The 20,571-nt window shown below is 42.2% G+C and overlaps 1 protein-coding gene across 2 annotated transcripts in view; it reads left to right on the top strand.

Annotated features, from left to right (window-relative positions):
* The window catches only part of APTX (aprataxin), a 99,314-nt gene that overhangs the window by 18,410 nt on the left and 60,333 nt on the right, over positions 1-20,571 (top strand). Inside the window, exon 9 of one of the 2 annotated variants that reach the window (XM_061199153.1) lies at positions 3,456-3,627. The exons of the other annotated variant lie outside the window; for it this stretch is intronic. The gene's annotated coding sequence lies outside the window, so the exon portion shown is untranslated. Of the gene's footprint in view, positions 1-3,455; positions 3,628-20,571 lie in introns of those variants that run through there. 2 annotated transcript variants of the gene reach the window in all.

The raw sequence follows: 20,571 nt of genomic DNA, 5'->3' as shown, positions 1-20,571 counted from the left end.
AGGGAAGCCCCATGGGGTAAGTACTATTGTTATGCCCCTTTAAAGGATGAAGATCTAAGAATCTGTAAAAGATCCTGGGCTCCAAAGTTGGTCTTGGTTCTGGTGCATTGAACTCATTATTTTCCCTCTCAGCTGAACAGTAAAATGCAGTACTAACCAGCAGAGGTCATAGACCCGCAGGGGCCTTGGGCCCGTGCTGACCAAAAGTTTCCATGGCTTTCGTTGATTTCTCTGAGGCTGGTCATTTCCTTTAAAGCCCTTTTGTCCAACATTTTTCGTCTCTGTCCTCTGTTCCTTCTGCATTCCAGGAATGTAGTCCTTATCTTATCAGCCCAGCTTATCCATAAATAGTTCCTTATCCAATAAATAGTTCCTTCTCTCTGGCTCAACTCTGGACCTTTGAGCCTGCCCAGTTGTCTGCTTCCTCTCCTGCAGTGGTTGCCTCCTTACCCTGTGGCCCATGGCCTTCTCCCTCGACCCTGTGGAGGGGATGTGGCTTCATAGCTTTTCCTTTGATGTCAGGATGTCAGACTCTGGATTCAGATCTGGGTTTCAATCCTGGCTCAGGTACTCAGAGCTGAGGGATCTTAGGCAAATTACTTATTTTCCCTGAACTTCAGGGTTATAAGCATTAAATAGAATAATCCATGTAAAAGATTTAGCATAGTATCTGGCACAGAGAAGGGCTCGATAAATGGTAACTGGAAGCCTCTGCTTTTATTTTGGTGGGGGGAATGGTGGGGATTGGGAAAGAGGGTTCACTTGATCTATCCCCTTCTCCACATCTGATGCCTTAGAACCCAGAGAAACTCTGTTTCTAAAGGTATACTCCATGGACTCCTGAGACCAGAATTACTAGTTTCCTTTTAAAAAATATAAATACCTGGGTTCTACCCCAGAACTATTGAATCACAATCCCCTGAGTCTAGGAATCAACACTATATAACAAACATTCAGGATGATCTTTATTCATACTAAAATTTGAGAACCAGAGTATAAATCAGCCCTTGGCTTCAAAACACCTTGCATTTCTGAAGCTTCCAGATTAGGCTGTGTCCTGCCAGGGCACATACTGTATTTTCTGGTTGGCTTTCTGGGCCAGTTATGGGTCTTCCTTCCCTCTGCAGGGTCAATGTTATTTCAGGATCCAGGAAGACCTTGGGCATTAGATGAGGGAGAGTGACTGGCTGTAGCCACCAGCCCCTTCCTTTCTGCAGGGGTTGGAGGGAGCCCCTCTGGCCCCAGGCTCTTAGGAGCCAAGTTGAGCTGATGACTACTCCTCTTCAATGGCTCCCATTCCCCTCTTCCTGCCCAGAGGTCAGTTTCAGAGGCTTGGCTTGGGACCCTGATGAATGTAGCTAGCCGTAGACTCAGAGCATATATGTTTTTTCCTCTCCTGGGTTTGTCTCTTTGATATCCAGGGATGAATAGTCCCTTCAGGGACCAGGCCATACTTGGGATGGTCATTAAGAGTCTCTGCAGGTTCAGTGACATTTCCTGGAGTTTCATCACATACATTGGATATGGCTAGATATCAGAGATTCAGGGCTCGTCTGTGACAGAATTGGCCTAACTGCCTCTCTCTTTGTCCCAGTAATGCCAACTTGGAGACTTCCACAGAGCTCTTCCATAGACTAGATTAAAAAAAAATATATGATAGGGAAGTCCCTGGTGGTCCAGTGGTTAGGACTTGGTGCTTTCACTGTGGTGGCCCGGGTTCAATCCCTGGTCGGGGAACTAAGATCTTGCAACCTGTGTGGTGCGGCTGAAAAAAAAAAATGATGAAAGCCATCAAGCCTGCTCCCCAGGATAATGTATATATACACATTTTATATGCATTAATAGGGAGTTTATAAAGTCCCTGAAGTGCTTCCATAGACTCCCTAGTGGTCTGTGGACCTCAACTTACGAACCTCTGCTCTGGTGAAAAGGTTCATCATGTGTCTGGGATTTCAGGAGGTGTCTGTGATCACTGTGGAAGACAAGGGGCCAGATCCCATCTCCAGGATGTTTCTGGGATGCTCTCCTTTGGTCTCAGTGCTCCTTCCTCAGCCCTTTAGTACATACACATCCTGGGGGCCTCTGGCTGGAGTTGGAATCTGGACCCTGGAACTGCTGGCTGCAGTTTAGCCACCACACTCAGGCAGAAGTCTTGGGAAACAGGGAGATCCTCAGTGGGTCTGAGGGCTTTGGGAACCTTGGCTGACACTCATCATAAGCTATCTAAAAGGCATTGAATTGGGACTTCCCTGCTGGTCCAGTGGTTAAGACTCCACACTTCCAATGCAGGGGGTGCGGGTTCGATCCCTGGTTGGGGAACTAAGATCCCACATGCCGCACGGCTAAATGAATGAATGAATGAATAAATGACATTGAATCTACTTTACCAAAATGAATGTCTAGGGGAAAACTGTACCGATCATCTGCACAAATAGATCAGCTGCACCATGATTGTATCTCAAGTCTGAAGACCCAGTACAGCTTGTAGCAGCTTGTACTGTTAAACTAAGGCAGAGATTTTACTGAGGCCCCAGCCAGTGTACTTGAGAATTACAGAACATTTAACTAAATTTCAGATAAAGTGCCCAGTGAACTTTAAGAAATAGATACTGCAGAAGGATTCAATTTAATTTTCCACCTAATCAATAATGTTATATAGTTTAGCATATCAATATGAAAATCAAGATGAGAATATTTGATAAACTGCAACCAAGGAGAGACTGTATCACAGACAGTATAATATGTGAGAGATAATGAAGGAAAATTTGGAAGTGAGGTGGCCACCTCTAAATTCTTTGTTCAGCCAGGCTACTCAGTGAGCTTGAATGATAGCTCTTTTAGAAGAACAAACGTAAATAATGACTTGGAGGGGCCAGAAAAAGGATGCAAAATATTGAGGTGTATAGGCCCCACGTCATCCCCTCCCCCAGGTGGGCTATTGTTGACATTATCACTAGAAAAAATTACCTTTCTTTGCCTGTTTAACCCAGATTTATCACTGCATTGCAATTGGGTGGAGTCTTCTCAAGGTACAGGGCATACTGGCATGAAAAAATAGACCAAAAGCATGTAAATCACATTTGTGATGCCAGGTCGTAGTATTTTCTCCATTAGGACTATCCTCTTTTATCTTGGCCCTATCATAGCCAGGCAAGACAGCAGTTTTATTAAAATAAAGCAGTTGAATATGGATGGATACTTTAAACTCTAGTCAAGAAGGCACATTTACAATTGAGTTCTTCTCTTGCTGAAAGAGAAGGTAGGTAAGATGTGACAGAGCTGAACTGGAACCTGAAACTGATCAAGTCTTACATGGTAGCATGAAGAATAGGCTTTGAACAAATCATAAGTTGGAGCTGGAGGAAAGGGCTCTCAAAGTCCATTAGCTTCTCTGAAATGGAGTAATCTATTATTTATATCTTAATCTGTTAACTTTTTTTTTTTTTTTTTTTTAGCAAACAAGCTACCACCAAGGAATGAGCTTTGGGTCTTAGAGTCTCCTAATGAGTAGAGTTCTGATGCTTCCGACTCAGGGAGGGGCTGGTACGTGAGCAGTATGTAAGCAATTGTCAAATGACTCATCAAATCAGTGACATCCTCAAATGCCTGAGAGTTCCTCTCTTGGCAGTTGCTCTCTACCCAGACCTCGGGGAAGGAAACAGCCTGGGCATGGGGCAGTGGGAAAGGAGTTCTAGGATTCTGGGCCACTCACTATTCAATTCCTTTTGCCTGTTCCATTTTGCAAATTTATTTTGAGACCATCTATTTCAACTTTGTCATTTTTTAGAAGGCTACTGGGACTTGGAGGTTTAAAGGTTTCATTTAGCAATTTAAACCAGATCTTGGCCTGTATTGGAAGTCTTCTTGACTCTTCCCAGATGCGCTCAGGGTACTGACATCTTATTTAAGAATAAGGAATGGCATCAGTGCTAAATCCCACTTGTTTCTTGTCTTGCATATTTTCTTTATCTAAAGGTAGAGTAGGAATAAAAGGACTTAGGCCTTGCGCTCTAGAGCCCGCAAGCCACAACTAATGAAGCCCGTGTGCCTAGAGCCCGTGCTCCGCAACAAGAGAAGCCACCGCAATGAGAAGCCCGTGCACTGCAACGAAGTGAAGCTCCCGCTCGCCGCAACTAGAGAAAGCTTGCGTGCAGCAATGAAGACCCAACGCAGCCAAAAAAAAAAAAAAAGGCTTAGGCTTGTATTTGAAGCTCAGCTCTGTCACATGTTAGCTGTGTGACACTGGAGTAGTCATTTAACCTCTCTGGCCTCAATTTTATCATCTGTGAAACTGAGCTAAAATGTGTAATCCCTGATTGACTGTGAGGATTAAACAAGTATGAACGTGAAAGGCCCAGGTACAGCACTCATCAATCCTAGTCTTCTCTGCTAAACTAACCCCATCTGACCTGTGAGGCCTCAGTGAGTATTCTCTCCAGCAAGTTCTTTTTCCCTTCCAGTCTTGGTTTCTCATATTTAAAACCAGGGCTTTGGACTAGATAATACTTAAAGTCCCTCCCAGTAGTAAGAGGGACTTATAACTTGCTTCAGGCTCCAGCCGGTTAGCTTCTATTGCTGTGTCCCTAAGGTCTCCTTTTTTTCTAAGATCAAAATTGGCAGATGAGCTTTCTAAAATACAGAGATTCTTTACATCCATGCCCTTAACTGTTAAGTAAGTTTTAAAAGAAGTCTTCATCTGCCCCAGTTTATGCTGATTCTGGACCCATGGTGGGGAGCAAAGGGCATAGCTGAATCTAGGGGTTTAAGTGACATCATTAGAACTTTCCCTTTCCGTCTCTTACTTCTGCTTTCCTGTGTTGACTCTCTCCAGGGGGCAACAAAAATAGCCATGGGCCTCAGAGAGAGAGAGGACAGTCCTTTTCCTTGACATTCCTGCCCAAGTATAGAAAGGACCCTGAGTCTTCTGCTTAGGTCACATACTCATCTCTGGACTAATCACTGTATCTCTTAGGAGGAGACGTACTCTGGCCATTTTGAGGAACAGGACCGTCTTGAGGCGAGAGGGGTGGAGGGCCACAGGACTGATGGCCCCGCTAGAATTACACAGAACAGAGAAGAGCAGTTTGCAAAACAACAGATATTTACCACTCACATGGACTGCACACATCATTCCAAAACGCTGGTAGCTCCCTTAGCCCTATGCCATTGACATGGGATCTAAGACTAAAACGGAGGCAGACAATCCTGGGCTTCTGGTAGCTACAGGTTGAAAGTTGACACAACCCACTGCCCCGACCCCCAGCCTGTACTGTTTGCCTTGATTGGAGGAAAAACTATCTATTCAAATTGAATAGTTTCTCGCTAAGGACCTTTTGCAGAAACTTCTCCAGAAGCTGTAGGATGCACTCTTACAACACTGGCTAGAGTTGCCAGGGTCCTGAGGCACCTCCATGTCCTGGCTCACTAGTAGACCACCAGCTCTGCTGCTCTTTCATTGGCTGCTCTTCCGGGGGTAGGAGGCCAGGGCCAGGGCAGAGGAAGGGGCTTTGGGAGTTGCCTGAAAAGCCAGTTGAGCAGATGGATTCTTTTGTGTGTGTGTGTGTTGATTCCTTCCTTCTTTTCTCCCTTCCTTCCTTCCTTCCTTCCATATTTTAACATCTTTATTGGAGTATAATTGCTTTACAATGTTGTGTTTCTGCTGTACAACAAAGTGAATCAGCTATAAAATGTTCATGACAGAGCAAGGGGAGGAAATAGGTAAAATACTAAAATGTGATCCCTCCAGCTTGTCAGGCATTAGGGAAGAGACCCAAGATTTTGGAGAAAGGCCCCAATAGGCACCCCTATCTGAATACCCCACCTGAGAAGCTGTTAGTGTATGTCTCATGTGAATGAGAAAAAGGCACCCTCTGCAGGTGGAAGCTTTTAGCCCACACTCACCCCTGAGTCTGGGGCTCATGTAGGTCACAAATGTGCAACCTTACAGGGTGGGGACCCTGTTTCTCACCAGACCATGAGGTTCACTAGAACAGATGCTATTTCTTTGGTTCTCTGACATGTACCCAATAAAATTCAGTGTACCTGGAACATAATAGGATCCCAATAAAATTTTGTTGAATGAGAAACCTTGTGTCATACTTTGAAAGCATATAGGAAACAACTCTTTCTGTTGCAGCTGGATTTAACTGTCAACCATGTGGTCTGTGGAGTCTGCATCTGGCTTTTGGAAACATTCTGATAAATATCCTGCTGCCATTGTCTATGAGCATAGTATCTCTCTTTTTTTTTTTTTTTAAACATCTTTATTGGAGTATAATCGCTTTACAATGTTGTGTTAGTTTCTGCTGTATAACAAAGTGAATCAGCTATACGTATGCTTATATCCCCACATCCCCTCCCTCTTGCGTCTCCCTCCCACCCTCCCTATCCCACCCCTCTAGGTGGTCACAAAGCACAAGCTGATCTCCCTGTGCTATGCGGCTGCTTCCCATTAGCTATCTATTTTACATTTGGTAGTGTATATATGTCCATGCCACTCTCTCACTTCGGCCCAGCTTACCCTTCCCCCTCCCCATGTCCTCAAGTCCATTCTCTATGTCTGCGTCTTTATTTCCTGTCCTACCTCTATGTTCATCAGAACCATTTATTTTTTTTAGGTTCCATATATATGTGTTAGCATTCGATATTTGTTTTTCTCTTTCTGACTTACTTCAGTCTGTATGACAGACTCTAGGTCCATCCACCTCACTACAAATAACTTAATTTCGTTTCTTTTTTTTTTTTTAATTAATTTATTTATTTTTAAAAAAAATTTTATTTATTTTTGGCTGCGTTGGGTCTTCGTTGCTGTGCACAGGCTTTCTCTAGTTGTAGTGAGCGGGGGCTACACTTCGTTGCGGTGCGAGGGCTTCTCATTGCGGTGGCTTCTCTTGTTGCGGAGCACAGGCTCTAGGTGCGCGGGCTTCAGTAGTTGTAGCACGTGGGCTCAGTAGTTGTGGCTCGCGGGCTCTAGAGCGCAGGCTCAGTAGTTGTGGCGCACGGGCTTAGTTGCTTCGTGGCATGTGGGATCTTCCCGGACCAGGGCTCGAACCCGTGTCCCCTGCATTAGCAGGCGGATTCTTAACCACTGCGCCACCAGGGAAGCCCAATTTCGTTTCTTTTTATGGCTGAGTAATATTCCATTGTATATATGTACCACATCTTCTTTATCCATTCATCTGTCGATGGACACTTAGGTTGCTTCCATGTCCTGGCTATTGTAAATAGTGCTGCAGTGAACATTGGGGTGCATGTGTCTTTTTGAATTACGGTTTTCTCAGGGTATATGCCCAGTAGTGGGATTGCTGGGTCATATGGTAGTTCTATTTTTAGTTTTTTAAGGAACCTCCATAATGTTCTCCATAGTGGCTGTATCAATTTATATTCCCACCAACAGGGCAAGAGGGTTCCTTTTCTCCACAGCCTCTCCAGCATTTATTGTTTGTAGATTTTTTTGATGATGGCCATTCTGACTGGTGTGAGGTGATACCTCATTGTAGTTTTGATTTGCATTTCTATGAGCATAGTATCTGTAATGGATCGGAATTAGTGGAACATAAAAATGTTCGTATTTTCCCACATAACGTTCCAGATTATCAATCTTTGCTAACAAACAAGGTGATAAAGGCTCTTGGGGTTTTCCATACCTTTTCTATGAAGGATCTATTTTTAGGGGGATTATTATCTTTGGCCACCAGATGGCAGCGTTTGAACAATAAAGTCTTAATTTGTCCTTTTTTTTTTGCAGGGGGGAAGAAGTTTTATGTAACTTTTATATTTTAGAATCAGTGTTTTAAAATAAAATATAGAGGGGTTTTAAAAATAAGGTTTATGTGTGTTTAACTGATCTCCTAATTAAGATAGAAGTTTGACAGAAAACGAGGGTGTAGGTAAGAATATAAAACATACATGATTGATAGAGGAGGCCATTTGGCTTGGAGGTTAAATAGACTCTAAAATTGGCTAGAGCCATGGTTGAGGTCTGATTCTGGCACTTAACAGTGGAGGGTCTTGGACATGTCAAGTGCATGGTAGGCATTGAAAAATATGCTATCTCGTTTCCTCCCATTTCTTAAGTTGACCCCAAGGTTAGTAACTCTTGTTCTCGTCACAAGTATACCTGGAAGCAGCACTGGGAACAGACATTTCTGCTGGGCATAGCTTTGAAAAGTGGCATCATTTTTACATTGACTTAATTCTCTGATGGTTCGATATTAGAGGAAGCACTGTCAAAGCGAGATGGTGATCCACAGAGAAGGTAAAGGGCTGTGTGTACATTTTTCATGGGCCAGTTTCCCCCAAAGCCTCTTTCTGATAAAAGAACCTAGCTTCACCTCTGTCCTCCAGCTCTTTCAATGCTTCTCTCTTCTAAACAGGCAGAATGAGTGCCCCAATCTCAGATAGTACCAGAATATTAGAGCTGGAAAGAACTTTACAAACCAGGGCTCCTGACATTTTGAAGGAGTCACAGGTTCTGAGAGGTGAAAGCTATGGAGTCTCTCAGCATACATACATTTTCATACAAATCAATTATCTATCGATTTCGTCGGGCAGAAGTTCTCAGCTGGTGTGTGTGTGTGTGTATGTGTATGTACATCTCTTTGACCCTGATTATTTTGAACCGTCTGGTAGGGCATTTTTCCAAACGACTACAGAAATTCACTCTGCCACCAATGGGAGAACATCTAATACTGTGTTTTGCGGGCAGACAAATGTTTAAACTCTTGTCTCAAGAGTCTGTTAAAATTCTTTAGTCTAGTAGCCTCTGATATCCCATTGAGTCATTTGGGACACAGAAGTGATTGTTTTAACACCAGTGACAAACTTAAGTCTTTATTAAACACCAAGAATGCTGATATTCCCAAACTCATGGTGGGAGAATATATACTAAAATGTTAATTAGTGGTCTTTTCTGGATGGTGAGAATGTGGGTAACATAAATTTCATTATGTTGTGAATATTTCTAATTAGCTACAGTGAATATGTTTTTGGGAATGTGAGAAAAACCAAGTTTTATTTAAAAAAAGTAATAGGTCACAAGGGAATGCAATCAACATTCAGTTAATTTATATTAATAACTGGTAAAGCCAAAAATGGCTAATAATTTTAACAAGTCATATCACTTCTCCAGTCCTCTATAGATGGAAAGACATCCTGCAAGGCCAAATTCCAAGCCTTTAACAGGTTCAGTTGGGCCTGAGAATGACACAGATGAAGGTAATTCATATTCTGGATCTGATTTCCCTATCACTAGATTTAGAAGACTAGATTTTCTCTGTTTGCCCACAACCTCAATCTCTGTTTCTTTCACAGAGATATCAACTACATTTTGTTCAAAATTGTTGTGCACAGCAACTTCCTATTTGTATTTACAAATGTCTTTCAGCAGCCATTGAAGTCCCATGATTTCCCTTGTGTTATGTTGATGTGGCATGTTATATTAGGTTTCCAAATATTGAACCATCCTTGAGTTTTGGGAATGAACCCTCTTGGTTCCTGAGGGCTAATTTTCAGTGTTGACTTGGACTCCAGGAAACATTTTTGATGGGGTGGGAATGGGAGATAATGTTTATAGGTTAGTTCATGTGTGAGTGCTTTGTGGCCTGGAAGCCAGACTTCAGACATAAAGATCAGGAGAAGTGGAGGAGCAAATAGGACCTGAAAATCAGGAGGAGAATGGTCAGGACTTTGGCTTCAGATATCCTTTGTGGTAGAGAATTCAAGTAATGAGAGAAGTGGAGAGGCAACAAAAAGAAGTCAGAGAAGCTAAACCAAACTACATAATGAAAAGGGAGGAAGAGAAAGAAGATACAGGAGGTGAACATTTGGAGAAGACCTTGAGTCATTTGGGAAGTGGGAGCTTTTTTGAGTGGTCGGGAGAACTAGGGAAGGGAGGAGGAGATTTTGGAGAAGGGTTACTCTCCCTGATGTGACCTGGATCCCCTTTAATAATTTTTGAGAGTTGAAAGCAAAGATTATATACGTCATCTTTTTGGGGGGGGGATTTTGATTTCTGTTGTTTTCTTTCCATTTCCCATATCTTGCATTTTGTGTTTCTTCCTTTTTTCTTGATTGCATTTGCTGAATGTTTGCTTATATTATAAAGTGATATTTTTCAGAAAAGTAGTTCTTGGATTTGTTAGTTACTTTCATGATTGAACTTTTTAAATAATGAAAATATTTACTGCTATGAATTGATTGCTGGATTGGATCTGAGACTTACGGAGACTGCCTTGGCTGTTGATAACAAGGAAATATTTAATCTAATTTTAAGACCTGAACCATCAGATTTCCTTATGTCCATTGAGAAGGCATATGTTCAAGATGCTAAAGTGGAAGTGGTATGTTTATCCCTAGAATAAGACTTTGTTCCTTGTACATGTCACATGTATTTTTTCTTTGTATTTTCTTGTAAATGAGTAGTTGTATTCAGGTGCTCTCATCTCCTTTCTCCTTACCTGTATCACAGCAAGGAAACAATATGACCTAGGCAAGGATCTGCCATTAGTCTTTTATACTTTACTGTGATTTTAAACCCCAGTATTCTCTCCTTCAGATAGGAATTTGCATTTCAATTCTATTTGTACAACAAAAAATTTTGTCCCCAGTTAAAGGATTTTTAATTTTAATGAAGTGCAACTTATTATTCATTCCCCCCCCCACTCCCTCTGCCCCAAGTCATGTTGTAATGTCATGACCAAACCCATTGTCACCTAGATTTTCTCCCATGTTATCTTCCTGGAGTTTTAGTTTTGTATCTTATATTTAGGTCTATGATCCAGTTTGATTTCATTTTTGTGACAGGTGTAAGGTCTGTGTCTAGATTCATTTTTTTTTTTTTTTTGGTGAATGTCCTGTTACAAGATTTTTTTAAAAATTAATTAATTTATTTATTATTTATTTTTTGGCTGCATTGGGTCTTTGTTGCTGCGTGCGGCTTTCTCTAGTTGCAGTGAGCGGGGGCTGCTCTTCATTGCGGTGCGTGGGCTTCTCATTGTGATGGCTTCTCTTGTTGTGGAGCTCGGGCTCTAGGCGTGTGGGCTTCAGTAGTTGTGGCATGCAGGCTCAGTAGTTGTGGCATGTGGGCTCAGTAGTTGTGGCTTGCGGGCTCTAGAGTGCAGGCTCAGTAGTTGTGGTGCACGGGCTTAGTTGCTTCGTGGCATGTGGGATCTTCCCGGACCAGGGCTCGAACCCGTGTCCCCTGCATTGGCAGGCAGATTCTTAACCACTGTGCCACCAGGGAAGCCCCTGTTACAAGGTTTAAAGCATTATCTGATGGGGAAATTTTTTGATATGAAGTAAGCATCTCTTTTCTCCCCTCCCAATGTCCCACTTCTCTGATAATGAGAATCTATGATGAGAGAGAAGAAATTTCAAGGGAAGAGAATACAGCTGCTAGCAGCAAGCCATGTAAATTAGGGAGACTAGAGTGAGAGACCTCCACTCCCCCTCCAGCTGTTTGTTTTTCTTCCTCTGACAGTTGGCGGGGGTGGGGTTTGGAAGCCGCTGCCTTCCTGGGCTCAGTGTGCACAAACATTTCTAACTCCAGCATAGCTGTCAGCAGAGGCCCCTCACCGCTTGCCTGTGCCTGGCTGCCAGTTCACAGGTGCCACGGAACAGAAGCAGGGTTCAGAAAACCACGCATTTGCCTCCGTATCGCTGTCCCAAGCTCACTTCAAGATTCTGGGGAAAATGAGCAAGGGCAGCTACCACCCATGTTAAGTGTAAAATGTCAGTCCTTTGTAGAAGGCATGATTGAATTGTCACAACTTGGAAAGAACTTGTCACAGTGTGTGATCTGCCCAGAGGCACTCTCCAAAACACCGCAAAATCCTCCAGGAGCCCTTTCATCTTTTTGAAACTCCAGTTTGCCAGGCTGACCTGCCGAGCATACTGTTCTGTAAAGGCAGAGCTTTTCTTCCAGTTGCTGGTGGCGGGAGGAATACCAGAGGGGAGTCTGCTTTTTGAGAAAGAGATGACCACTCATTTGTGAAAGGGAGATGGGCATAGGGAGCGTTAGGCTGCCCACGTGTGTGGGAGAGCAGTGAGGACAGGCATGTCTCTGGGGACAAAAGCAATTCTCAAGCTGGGTTTGCCCTGAGAAATAGAAACTGGTCTCTTCAAGATAAGATTTTTCCCCTCCTCTGGGGCCTGGAAATATGGTCTGCTGGGTATAGAGGGAGACACTAAATAGACAGCACTGAGGCTCCCTTTGTGACAGTCACCAACCTTGGCAGCAATGCCATAAGGTAGGTGGGTTCAGTTTCACTTTGCTTGAGGAATTTAGTTTCAATTTGCTTGAGTGGTTCTGGGAATTCCCTGGCGGTCCAGTGGTTAGGACTCTGTGCTTTCACTGCTGTAGCCTGCGTTTAATCTCTGGTCGGGAGGGACTAAGATCTTGCAAGCTGTGCAGCGCAGCCAAAAAACAAAACAAAAAAACAAAACAAAACAAAACTCAGAGTGATTCTGTTCCAGACCAAGGTAGTGGGTGGAGAATAGGGAATTAGAAGCTAGAACTCTTCCCTTATGTCCAGGTGCCTCCTCACGTATTCACACAGAACATCTCCCTTAAACCGGTTACTGAGCCTTAACTTTCAGTCAAAGTATGTTAGAAGGCAAGTTGAGAATGACCAAGCCTGGCTGAGCTGAAGGCAATGAGTCTGAAGGCTGGGGCATCTTATTTGAACAACCTGACTTCTTCCCTCAGTCCCCTTCATAAAAGCATGTGCTTCCCATCTCCATCCTTCCCTTCTAACCATGTGAACAGAGAAAGGTGAAAGTATAGCTGAAAAATGACTTATTCCAGTAAAACCTCTGCTGCTACTGAGCAAGGGGAGGTGGAAAGGGCAGAGTAGAGAGACCCAGCATGTTTGGCTGTTTGGATCCTCCCTGCTCTGGCTGGCTTTTCGGAGTCTCAGTTTCCTTTATGGTAAAATCAGGTGTTAAAACAGTGAGAAGTAAGTGAAATAAAGTATCTAAAGTGTCCAGTACAGGGCCTGGCCCCCTGGATTTAAATTTCCTTTTCTTCCCTGCCAGCGACGAGGTGGAATGGACGGGCCTGCCTGGAAGTAGGTACCAGGCAGGTGTGGACCAAGCCCCCCAGGAGGGGGCGGAGGAGAGTGGGCGGGGTAGGGGCCTGGGGCTGCGCCTCAGCCCATGTGAAGCTCTTGCCCACTTCCTCCCTCACCTCTCCTCCCATGGAGATGGGCTGAGATAGGAGAGCCACTCTCTGCACTGAGTTGGGGGAAGGAGCCGAGCCAGGATCCTCACCGTGAGAACGCCCCTGGGGCTCTGAGCCATCCTTGGCTTGTTGGTGTAGGCCAGAGGCTGCCCATAGGGGCTCAAGCCAGAGGAAGTGGGGAACAGAGGAGACCGTGACCAGGAGGGAGTCCTGGGTCCCAGAAGGCTGGGGTTAGAGGAGGGTAAGCCCCAAGCCCTCCCCCAGGCTCCTGCTGGAGACTTTGAGGCCACCTCGCTCCCTCACCAGGGTTTTGTGTTGGGGACTACCTGGGGCAGGAGTTGCCGGGGTGGTGGTAGTGGTTGTGGTGTGGGGACCTCCCTGGGGTTTGGAGTCAGGGAGGGCTCAGAGAGGCCTTCTCAGAGATCAGGAGCTGCTTGCTCATCGCAGGGACCTGGGCTTTGCAAGATCTGGACAACGAAGACTACACCTGCTGGCTGCTGCTCCGCCTGGATGGACCAGGGCATCATGCTGGACTGCGGGGGGTGAGTGCAGCTTGCTGGGCAACCCACCAGGGCTGGACTTGGATGACCAGACGCTGGGCAGTGAGGAAGGGGCCCCATAATATCCTCGGAGCTCCAGGGCCGCCAGTCTAAAAGTGATTTTAACATCACCTCTTGGCAAAATACCTGTGCCTTTTCTATCCTCAATGACCAGTACTGATTTTTCTTAGTCTCTCATGTTAACCAAAACAACCCACATCCTAGTCGCTGGGTTCAAATGCCAGATCTACCACTTAGCAGCTGTGTGACACTGGCAAGTTGTTTAACTTCTCTGATCCTCAGATTTCTCACCTGTAAAACAGAGACAAAATAGGTCTACCTTGTAGGATTGCTGTAAAATAATGACAGTTAAACACTTGGTATATGGTCACTAAATAAGTATGATGATTATGGCAAATAGTTGTCTTCTAAGGAAACTTTCTTGTAGATTTGGTCTAATCTATTCATTGGAATTCTTGGTTTCTTTTCTGATGTAAGGAACTGTACAACATGCAGGTTCTCTCTGCTCTCCTGCCCTTTCCACCTCCCTTGCTCAGTGGCAGCCAGCTTAGGTGAGCAGGTTAAGAAAAGATTCATTTTGGTAGATGCCAAATATATCTTAGGACCAAATAAAACATTCTTGACAAAAGAAGTCACTTTTAATTCAAAAGAATTTTGAGAAAGGAAATAATTTAGCCCCTCCTCCAGAGATAGGAGCTAGCAGAGTAGTTTCTATATTAATTAATAAACTGTTATGTTTTTAAAGTGGAAAAATAATCTAACAGGTGACAATTTTAGGTGAATTCACTTCACAGTTGTTTGGAGCAACAGTCAACTTCAAGATTAAACTTTCAGTCACTTGGCCAGGTACGGATTAACACTCCAAGTCATTTGTGGTGACTAAGGAAAGTAAACATTTTGTATAATTGTAAACACCTATCATTATCATGGTATCCACCTTCTGGGTCCTTTCCTCCTGTTTTCCGTGTATTCTATCGCTACAAAACCTATGAGGTTTTTTTTTTTTTTTTTTTAATATTTTATTTATTTATTTATTTATTTATGGCTGTGTTGGGTCTTCGTTTCTGTGCGAGGGCTTTCTCTAGTTGTGGCAAGTGGGGGCCACTCTTCATCGCGGTGCGCGGGCCTCTCACTATCGCGGCCTCTCTTGTTGTGGAGCACAGGCTCCAGATGCGCAGGCTCAGTAATTGTGGCTCACGGGCCTAGTTGCTCCGCGGCATGTGGGATCTTCCCAGACCAGGGCTCAAACCCGTGTCCCCTGCATTGGCAGGCGGATTCTGAACCACTGCGCCACCAGGGAAGCCCCTGTGAGGTTTTAAACCAATGTGACTAATAGCAAGGATAGTCAACAGGGCATCCTCTCTCCTTCTGTGGCTCATTTTTTCCTGGATGGGGCTACTCTATACACATAATATAATTGTGTTTTATATTTCACCTTATCTACTCCTTTAAAATCTGAGGAGGAGTTATCAAAACAAAAAGCAAAAGACCTTTGAAGATGAATGATGCAGGCAGATACTTTGGACTTTGTACTGTAATTAAAATTGTTTCTGAATTGCTTTTTAGTTTCTCATCACTGTATTCATATGGCTTCTGTTTCTTGAGAGAAAAACCTAATTTTTGTCTTTTTAACAGAATTACCTAATTGCACAGTCATTTTCAACTGTACAAAAGCCCACATTAACAGTGAGCCAAGGGAAATAATTATGACTCGCAGACTGGGAAGAGGTAATGATCTGATATGTAGTTCTTGTGCTTGAGGAATTTAATTTGACATCAACAGAAAGAGCATTTTTCTGAAGAAAAAGATCTTGTAACTTAATTCACAGTGTGCTTAGCTATAGACAGTTCTATTGACATAATTCGTTTAATGTTTTTCTGATTCATTTGGTGCTTAACAAAGGACTTTAGCTCTTGCCTCTCAATTCATTGTTGTATGGTTGTTTAATCTTAATTTTTATTGACTGGTGAGATATATAAAATAATTATAGTGAGAGATTTTAGTATGTATATATCAAAATTGAACATCTCCAGGAGACAAAGAATAAGTAAGGACATAAAGGATTTGAATACTACAATAAGTAAACATGTGTGTGTGTGTGCGTGCATGTACACGTGAGCACCCAGGTGTGCACTCATGTATAGAGGAGAAAGACTCACATCCTTTGAATAGAGAAGATATACTCCCCCCATATGTTCATGGAACATTTAAAATAGTTGATCCCATATTTGACAACAAAGAAAATTTTGATACATCTTTGTGTTGTTTCACTTTGTGCAACAATCATGTATTACATTTATGATGGAAAAAAACACCAAAATAAAAGCAAAATTAAAAAAATGTGTTTCTTCTATTTCTAATGTCTAGAACAATGTTTGGCACATATTAGGTACTCAATAAATGTTGGCTGCATAAATAAGCAAATGGCTTTTAACATTCGTTGAATACCTACTATGTACTAGGCACTGGACATCAGGCATTGCCTTTTGGCTGTGTGGCCTAAAGCCATTTGAGTTAAAAGGATTTGGGTATATCACAGAGCAAACCATGTGCACTCAAACATAACTAACAGATCACAAGTCTGCAGTTATTCCTTTAGCCCATACCAGGGGCTATATCTGTTCTCCAACTGCATCTGCTGAGGTGGTTTACTTCATATCTTTGATATACAGGTATACGTTTCCCACACTTCACGTAATAATTTACAGAGTGAGGGAGGTGTGATAAGGGCATATGGAGTAGGGAAAGCTCTCTGATACTGAAGATGCTGACTGCATTAGGTAACTCTGACATCCTCTCCAGCTTTACCGAGAATAATTCTTCCATCTCCAGTCACACTGGCTCCGTTATCTGTTTACTTATGATCATTTTTTACTTGTTATCTGGAAATAGGTTCTTTTTTCTTTCATTTAAAAATGCTTCTTTTCAAAATATTGGCTTAGTTGAAGGGGCTGAGTTTCTGCTGTAATTGCTGACTTAATTAATTGTAATAGGCACACCCTACTGAAGTACTGCTCACCATAACAAGCACTTATTTTTAAAGACATTTTCAATCAAGGAAAATGAAGAGCCCATAACTGGATTAGGCTATTCACTGTTTTTTTATTAGACATTTGCTTACAGTTTGGAAATGTTTGCTGCCCATAGGCAAAATTAGCATCAGTATTAAAGGTAGTACATTTTTCTACCCAATAATGTGTTGTGCATCTTCTTTAATAGTAGGCAGAAAAGTAGGGTATCTGTGTGTTTTTTCTCTTTTTTGCTTTTTAAAAATGATCAGTTATTGAGAGCTTGGTATGTGTTGGGCCCTGAACAAAGCTCTTTAAGTAAATTATTTTAATCCTCACAACAATCTTATTAATTAGGTGTGATGAAGAAACCAAGGCAAAGTGAAGATAAATAATAAAACTAATAACAGAAATTCTCTCTGGCTTCAAAGCCCATGCTTTTAACCACTGTGCTATACTTCTCCTGTCTATTGCATGGTCATATTCTGGAACTTGCCTTCTTCTAGAACACCTCCATTTTAGAAGACTCAAGTAAAACTCAAGTATCCTGATCCCAGCCCTCAGTTTTTTCATAGTTTCATTTCTACTATCTCTGTTTTTCAGCATCAAGATTTCCAGTCCCTTGCTCTTTCCACTTCCTCCCAGTTTATCGGTCCCATCTTGGGCTTTCTTTCTTCTCCATGAACCCTCATGTTTGATCGCCTAAAATATTCTCCCACAAATACCCCTTTTATTTTTATCCTACTGCTCATCCCACTCTACTGTATCCCAACCCTGGATCAGTGCCACAATTTGCTTCCTTTACTCTTATCTTCAGATTAATCAATGTTAGAAAAAAATATCAGTAGATCTTGCAATAAACCTTGCAGATTGGCAACCCCCCCCCTCATCTATGGCCTTGAACCCTTGTTGGGCTCTCAGCACTCTCCTTTCATTCTGTTGATTGGCTGTTGTCAGGTCCCTCCTTCATTGTCTTCAATAAATATTCGATGTCACTACCACTGTCCTTAAGTTCTCACTTACCTTACTCTTAGCTGACTATGTTTTCTCCTACTTGATCAAAAAACTGAGGCCAGTAAGAATTATCTTGCTCACTTTCCATCCCCCTCACTGCCGCTCATCTACATGCATACAATTCCTGACTTCCTTCCACAGGATAAGGGGGTCCCTCTTCCTGTTCAAATCCAACTCCTCACCTTGACCTCAGGTCTAAGATGGAAGCATCTGCACTCTGGGCAGTAGGATGTAGAGTCAAGGACCCACACATACTGTTTCTTAAGAAAATTCCTGGACCCTCCTTCATGACCCTTCTCTATAACTCCATGGCCAGCATTCATTCACATGCCACAGGTGACTAATCTCTAAGGGAGGTTGTGAAATATAATCTTTATTTTGTGTAACTACACGCCCAATTAAATAATAAAATTTTATTATTATAGAAGCAGCACAGAATGAGAATTGGAGATATTGAACAGTCTCTGTCAATGTTCCTTGCACATGAAAAAAATTGGGTTACCTCTCTTTTTGTTCTTGACATATTTGTTACTTATTTTGCAAATACTTAACAAATTTAGACCTTTTAACTTTGTTTATGGTGTCTCTCATCATACAGAGGTTTAAAATTATGTAGCCAAATCAGGCATTCTTTCTTTTTTCTTCATTGTTTCTAAATTTTATATTTTGCTTAAGTAGGCCTTCCTCATCCATATGTTCTCATATTTTCTTTTGGTACTTTTATACTTTTGTTTTTGACTTTAGGTCTTTATTACATTGGCATTTATTTTGTGGTATAGTGTGGGTAGGGATCCGTGTTTATTTTTTCAATTTTTAGCTAAATACTCCAACTCATTTATTAAACAAGGCTTCATTTCTTATTCACTTGAAATGCCACATTTATGGTGAGCTAAATTTTAATGCATACGTGAGTCTATTATGGACTCCCTATTCCACTACTATTGAGCTATTTGTTACTAAACTCATATCACAATTTTCATTAATATTATTTTGTAGAATTTCTTTATTCTTCCTTCTTTTTCTTCTCCTTTTCCTCCCCACTTCTCCTCCGTTCTCTTCCCTAATACCATTTCATCTAGCCAAGTTTGTATGAGGCTTCTGTGAAGCTGAGGCAAACTGACACAGTATCCAGCTTTATTTCCTTAACCATGGAATCTTTGTCCCTTCCCTACTCATCACTCCCCCATTCTTTGTTGCCCATCATTACCCCTTCTAGGTCTTGCTGAGGTTGGAAGGATTGTGGCTTGTAGTTAAGGCTTGTTCTTTGCACTTCCTCTTTCTGATCCTTTGGACCCAGTGTCTGTGTAGAATCTATTTCTCTTTACTGCTGGATTTAAAAACTTTCTCTAAGTTCTCTGAAGATGTGAAAACATCACTGACACCAGTATATGTGGATTCACCTCTTCCTTTATTTCCTCTTTTATTTATTTTCTTTGACTGAAGCTCTTCTCTGAATTAGTGAGACGTTGAATCTCAGAATCATGTAGCACATGAATGAGTTACATGATGCTCAGTGGTCCCATATGGCCATACAGCCTTGGACACAGTTTGGTGCTCAAAGTTTGTCTGAACTTGTTCTGGGTGCAGATAATATGGAAGTGCTGGTGTCTGTCTCAGAGTGATGAGAAATAGGCATGCCTCTCCCTAGGGCTCTCCCTCCTGAGGCTCTATGAACTACTTTGCTGCCACCTACCTTGACTTTCTCTATGGTCATGGCTTGTTTGACCAGTGTTCTTCTTCTTCAACATTTTATTGACTCTTTAAAAAAAACCCAAAAAACCCCAAAACAAAACAAAACAAACCCCATAAACAAAAGGGAATCCCCTGGCAGTCCAGTTGTTAAGACTCCTTACTTCCAATGCAGGGGGTGCAAGTTCAATCCCTGGTTGGGGAACTAAGATCCCACGTGCTGGGTGGCACAGCCAAAAATACCCAACATTTTATTGGCTCTTATACAGTTACTATTCCAGATGAAATTTCTCTCCAACTAGTCAGATTTTATTAAAAAATCTCATTAGACTTTTGACTTTGATGGTTTTTAATTTATCATTTAATGGGAGGCATATTAACCATGTTAACCATATTGGATCATCAGAACAGATTCTGATGACAGGAGCTGGGGCTCTAGTGGATATTATGAGTGTGTGTGTATGTTTATAGAATGATGGTGGTGGTGGGAGATAAAACATGGAAGGCTTTCCTTTATAGTGTGATTTCAATAGGAATTTTAGAGGAAAAAGTAAATTTACTCTGTTAGTCAACTCTGATGAATTTTATGAGATAAAACAATCTATATGTAAAAAGGAGTCAAGGCCGAATAAGCCAATACAGTTTGATTTACATCTAAGTGCTAATATATTATAAAATCACTGAATGCACATTGAAGAGTTGCCATAGTAATAGTGATTTGCATGAAATGATTTTGGATACTAGATTCTTGAGTGATGGCATTCCTTGTTATTTGCTTCAAGGTATCTTTAGCTCTCTGTCCTTCTCTCTCTTGTCTCCTTGGAGGATAAACACAGGAAAGGGACCAGTACCTGGTACAATTCTTTGATTTCAATTATTTGATTTAAAATTTGAAATCAATTTAAAACTCATCTAAGCAAAAAATATATTTATTGATAGGATTAAAGGATGGTTCACAGAGTTGAAGGAAATGTGGAAGAGGGGACCTTCAGAGGGGTCAGGAATATGGAGCAACTCTAAGAACCTGGGAAGCAGTAATCATGACATAGCCTCCTCAGGGCAACCAGAATGATGAGTGAGCTCATACTGTTTTCAGTCTTGTATCCTTATATTCAAGGC

Source organism: Eubalaena glacialis, chromosome 9 (genome assembly GCF_028564815.1).
Source record: "Eubalaena glacialis isolate mEubGla1 chromosome 9, mEubGla1.1.hap2.+ XY, whole genome shotgun sequence".
Lineage (NCBI taxonomy): Eukaryota > Metazoa > Chordata > Mammalia > Artiodactyla > Balaenidae > Eubalaena > Eubalaena glacialis.
Note: the sequence above shows the minus strand (reverse complement) of the source record. Positions and strands in the feature narration are given on the sequence as shown.